The sequence below is a fragment of the Panthera tigris genome, chromosome F2 (assembly GCF_018350195.1).
Source record: "Panthera tigris isolate Pti1 chromosome F2, P.tigris_Pti1_mat1.1, whole genome shotgun sequence".
NCBI lineage: Eukaryota > Metazoa > Chordata > Mammalia > Carnivora > Felidae > Panthera > Panthera tigris.
The window spans coordinates 31,262,742-31,268,967 of NC_056676.1; positions in this window are offsets into that span (position 1 = coordinate 31,262,742).

The window sequence follows — 6,226 nt, forward strand, 5'->3', positions numbered from 1 at the left end:
GAAGCAGACTTCGTGCTGACAGCAGAGACCCCAATGTGGGGCTTGAACTCATGAACCATGAGATCAGAACCTGAGTCAAAGTTGGATGCTTAACTGACTGAGCCACCCAGGCACTCCTATTCAGACTCTTAGTTTTAAGTCACTATATAGTTTTATAGAAAAAAATAAATGAAAATAATCCTTACATTTGACTTGATATTCCTAGTTACCTCTAGAAACTCTCAGGAATCACCATTTCCAGTATTTGCCTGGCACATATTAGGTATTCAGTCAATATACAGATTTCCCCTGAGCTTTGAAAGTAGAGAGTTCCTATGAAACCTTTTGTAAACCTACATGGCATAAAGCAAAGAAACAATTAATTGTTAACTTATATGGAAAATTTTTTGAGTACTTGGAGGTGCCCAGGAGCTTCCAAGTTTAGTGAAATATGACTTTGAAAAGTTTGTATAAAGCATTCAACAAAAAAGCTTTCAGATGTTCTCATTCTTTCTGAGTGCACAATTCAACCTTAGACCAATTGACTTTAGGGGGGAAAACCACTAATACTGCTCTTATCAAGCCTTGAAATATGAGCGCTGGCTAACCATTTCCTGGTTATTCACAAGCCGGAGAGCCTGGGAAAATTTTGGCCATCTGTTTCCTCTGTGAGGATTTCTTTCTTTCTTTCTTTTTTCTTGCTCCCTCTAGGGGGCCATCTGACTTGTTTAATAACTACAGTATAATTGTGGGAGGGAAGAAAACCCCTTTGCAGCCCATCAAGGTCTTCGAGTAGGGTTGTGAATGGCCAAGTAAACCAATTTCAAAATAGATAGATTTTATTTACTCGTCTTCCTCTGAGTCTTCAAGCCACTCTAATCATATTTTCCCTTCCATTTCTCTAATTAATCATCACTGGTAACAAAAAGTTCTCTATTCTTGACATTTTTTTATTCTCAAGTTTACTTGGTCTGTATAAACTATTCCACATTGTCATTCGCTTACTGTATTTACCATTATTTTGCCTTTGTGTCCCTGACATGGCCCTCTTGTTTTCAGCCCAACCCTTTGTTCACTCTCAATCTCGTTTCAGTATTATTTTCCTCTAATTTTTGTGTAAATTGTTGAATAAGTGTTAGAGCTTTTTTTTTTCTTGTCAGTCCGTAGCTTCTCCTTAAGTATGTTGCCCAATGTATATGATGTCATATATTGCCTTATTAAGATGATTTTCATGTTTATATTTTCATCCTGATTTCTTCTCTGATATACAGACCTTTAAACTAGCTTCTCAGGTAACATTTTGAATAGGTTGAAAATCACCTTATAATGAATAAGTTCCCAGGAAAAGTTCATATTTCTTCCCAAACATAAATTTTTACTTGTGTTCTCCAATCCTGTGAATGCCACCAGCATCCATCCAATCATTCAAAGCAAAGAGTAAAGAATCACCCTTGATACCCCTTGTACGACCACTCTCCATTTTTAATCTCTGACAGGTTTACCTCTCATTGACTTTATGTTTTCTCCAACATAACTTTCTATTAAATGACATCACTATTTTTCCATATAGATCCAGTAGCTTCTTACCCACCTTCCTGTAATAAGACATGCTTTCCTTTAATCTTTTTGTCATGTAGCATGAAGGCTAATTTTTGATATTGTAAATCTGATCATGTTAGCTCCTTTAAGTATTTAGTGGTTTCCAGTAGCCATAAGGTGATACAGACATTTAAAATTATCTACAAATTCTGCAGAATCTGGTCATTACCTTCTTACATGGGGTTATTTTGTACTGTCAGGCTTTTAAACAGACAGTATAACCCATTCTGAATCATGTTCTAGAGGAACTGCTAACATTGTATTTGTCCTAACTGGTATGTTTCCTAAACATAGAATACCCATGTTCTGAGAGTACCTTGCCCAAGATTGGAGCTAGGAAAGAGAGGATAAGTAATTGAAATCACTTCCTTCTTTCTTAACAAAACTCAGTTGGCGTTTGTTTGTTTGTTTGTTTGTTTGTTTGTTTAGGAAGTTTGAAGTTGAATGCCAAGGTTTTTTTTTTAATGTTTATTTATTTTTGAGAGAGAGAGAGAGAGAAACAGAGCACAAGTGGGGAAGGGGCAGAGAGGGAGACACAGAATCTGAAATAGGCTCTGGTCTCTGAGCTGTCTGTACAGAGCCCGATGGAGGACTCAAACCCATGTACTGTGAGATCATAACCTGAGCCGAAGTTGGATGCTTAGCCAACTGAGCCACCTAGGTGCCCCTGAAGTTGAATGCCAAGTTTGACTTAATTACGTCTTAATTAAGCTATGTTGAAAACTGAGAAATGACTGGAAAATGTAGTTTTAACAGAGGGCAGGTTCTGATTTCCAAGAGGCATTGGAAACTACAACCAGCGTGATCTAGATCCAATCCTTAGGTTTGTAAGCTCTGGTGCTAATTTTTTTGACTAAAACACAACCCAGGTTAAATCCAGCTATTAACCTATTGTATGCCACAAGTACATGGCTAAATGTGGCTGGAGAAGGATAATTAGCTACATGATTTTTAAATTCATTCCCACTAACTTTGAGGGTGAACTTTTAATGCTGCCCAGAAACCATTTAATATATATCCACTGCAACCTTTCTTCCACCTTCCCTTATCTCATCACTTCTCAAATTCCTAACAGCTCCTTCCTCCCTTCAGTAGTCAGCCTCTTTGTTGATTATGTTTTCTATTTCTCTGAGAAAAGAAGAAACAAGCTAACATCACCAAGCAGCATTTGTGACATATATTCTCCCCTTAACTCATTGCTATATAAGTGGCTTCGGCTCCTATGTAAGGCCAAGTTTTTGTGCAGTAGATTCTGTCTGGTCTCATCTACTCAAGAATGCTGCTCCAGCAATTCTTCTCTATCTCTCTGCATCCTTCTCTGTTTATTTTTCTCAGTGATACATTTATTTGCAAATGCTATGGAAAAATGCATTCAAATTAATCCAGAATTCAGCCACTGCTCACCACTACCATGACCACCACCCTCGTATAAGCCTTCATCATCATCTATCATCTGGATGATAAAAACACACTACTTAATTATATCCCCGCTTCAGCCCTCATCAGTTTAATCTCAAAACAGAGCCCGATTCTTTTAAAATGTAAGTCAAATGATGTTAAACCTGTTGGCAAAATCCTCTAATGGTTTTCTAACTCATTCAAAGAATCTCACAGTGATAATGCCCAACATTATTTGTTTCCTTGTTGACTCTCGAGATTCATATCCTGTTATTCATATTGTCTCCATACTTTTTTCATAACCATTAGACTCTCTGCTGTTTCTGAAACATGCCAAGAATTCTTTCACCCTAAGGACATTTAATTTGCTATTCCCTCTTTCTATAAATCCCTTAGCTCACTTTCTTACCTCCTTCGGGTCTTTATATATATTCTACTTTCTCAATGAGATATTCTGTGCATTCCTCTTTAAAATTGCAGCCTCTACTCCTTAATATTCAGTATCCCCTTACCTACATAATTTTTCCTCTAGCAGTCATTGCCATCTACTGTAGTTATATCTTACTTGTTTTTACATTGTCCACTTTCTTTGACTAGAGTGCAAATTCTAGGAAAGTAGGGATTTGTGTTTTTTTCTTTTGTTTACTAGAGTCCCTAGTACTTAGAATAATGGTTGGTGCATAGAAAGTGCTAATAAAAGTATGTTAAACAAAAACATACTTTTTATGAATTTATTTAAATTATCTCTAGTCAATTTAAGATACAATATTCAGCCAAAAGTCACTTAGTCTTTAGTAAATCCCACCTTTTACATTCTCCTGAGATAGGATAGGAAACTTTAATCTCTACACTCTAAGTCAAATACAGACTAAAATTGCAAACTGCAATTCTTGGCCACATGTGTTACATTTGAACCTCAGCCCTCCCTCCAAACGAACTAGGAATAAATGCCTCTTGTCCTTCGTACAATAAATTTCTTATTTGCAGTCGCAGATGACAAACTAGACGTGGAAATATTATGTTTGGCTTTTGTCTCTAGGTATGCTCCTCCAGGCCAGACTAAGAAATACTGGTTGTAAAGGTAGTACTACTTTAGCTACAGCTGTATTTGTTTTAGAGATAATTAGTTTTCCATCTGGCATTTGAGAGAGTGTTACATTTGCTTTAGGGAGAAAACAGAGAAACTATCACAATTGTGTAGCCAAGCAAATTCTTCCAGTGTGCACAGTGTAGCAATGACATATAGCACTTACTGTATATAGTCTTGGCAGTTAAAGTGATAAATGGGTAAACTAACTCTGTTTATATGTGCAAAGATCTGTGCAGAAAAGTCTCAGTAAACAACTATTACTGTAGTTGGCAACCTGCTTCATTGTGCATTAATTTACTCTGCTTATCAATTGGATGATTCCTGAATTCAATTTGAAAACTAATTTAACACGTATGAATTTATAATGAACAACTTAAAGTGATAAGATGCTTACCTATTTAGGTGGAAGTAAGAGCTCTAGGAAATTAAAGGCATAAATTCTAATCACATCTTTCAAGAATAAAATGCAGTATAGCTTGCAAAGTCATTAAGCCACACATATGTAAATGCACCAGCAAATGTATGCAAGAAGGCTGTGATACTCATGGTACTCTTGTTACAAATAAAGCTGTTAATAATTGCCTATGAAAAATGTATCTAGGTGAGAATAGCAATAATGTTATCAAAGTTATTGAGAAACCCTTGTACGAGGAAAAGGCCAGATAACAAAGGCTGTCAGTGTTGGCAGATGGAACATTATTATATGCTGCAATAGGTTTATCTTTCCTGCCTGTTTCATCATGTGGCATTTCAATAACTCACTACCCAAAGAAAGCTTTTCTATGTATCTTCAGTCAGACATTCTCATAATAACTGAAGCAGTAAGTATGCACCCTAATGTTGAATCTAGCTTGTTCCAGCTGATATTTCAAAACAAGGTTCTTAGACATCCCCAAATGGAGGCAAACAAGAAAAGGTAATAAATCCATAACCATCACTTCTGTTTGAATAATCATGATACATTTCAGAACCATTAGTTAGAAATACAGACAAGAAAATTTCAACCTGGGAGCTTTCTTTTGATGTTTCGGTTTCAGGTTTCAGTTCTGAATTGCATAGCCAATAATGCTTTGAAGGATTGTCACACAAATCCTAAAGTGAAACAAAGAGTAGGCAAACAGGAGTAGAGAATAATGGTAGAGTAACATAACAAAAAAGATCACTGTATATACTTTCCATTACTCATTCATTTAGAGGTAATAGTTCTAGTACTTTTTATCAGAATAAATCTGAACCCTTCACCTGACATTTTGATGACTTCTGTTAAATTAATTTTCAATACTTAAGGAGAAATCTAAAGAGCTTTGAAAATGTCTAATCATAAAATAAAGGCTCAAATAAAAATATTATAACCCAAAATAATGTGACATTTTGTACTTTCACATAAATACATTAATGCAGTATTGCCAGAAATGCACTTCTTGCATTCCAAATGATGAATAACCACATGATTCTCAATTCAGTAAATATACTCAAGACATAGAAGGATCAGTGAGGGAGCACTATGCATGCTGGGGCAATCTAAGTCTTTCATTTACTTCTCAAGTACTGTTTTACAAAAATTAACATTCATTCTGCTACATGGTTGGCAGTTTTGATGTTTTCTTTTCCGAAACTTCTGAACTTGAAAATATGTCTATGCTCAGTAAAAAAATCAATAGCATATGTTTCCGTTTGGTTCAGTTATTAAGTGCAAAATAGCATAAGTGTCCTGCATAATGTTAGATTAATTAGAGAGTAAGTGGAAAATTAGGCCATAAAATTTTAATAAAAATTATCACACTGATTTTAATGAGGAAGGCATTCCATAGTCCTAACAAAAGTTCTTAAATTATTTGAATTTCATTAAAAATATTCTTACTCATTTAGTAGCCTAATTCAATTATTCCAAAATAATTTAATCTTTGTTTTTAGTGAAATGAAATTCTAAAATCTGGTTTCTGAAAACTTTTTCTATTTAGTTGTCACTTTCCTGAAGACAGACTGTTTTGTTAACCTGGTAACAGCAAATTATGGAGAGATACGAAGTCTTTGTTGCAATTTCAAAAGTCTAATCATGACTAAGTAATGTAATTGCTTCACAATGTTATTTCACAGGAGGAAGGGCACTCTACACAGCTAAAAAGTGGTCACACTTTCTGTAATTGGATAAATCTTTTT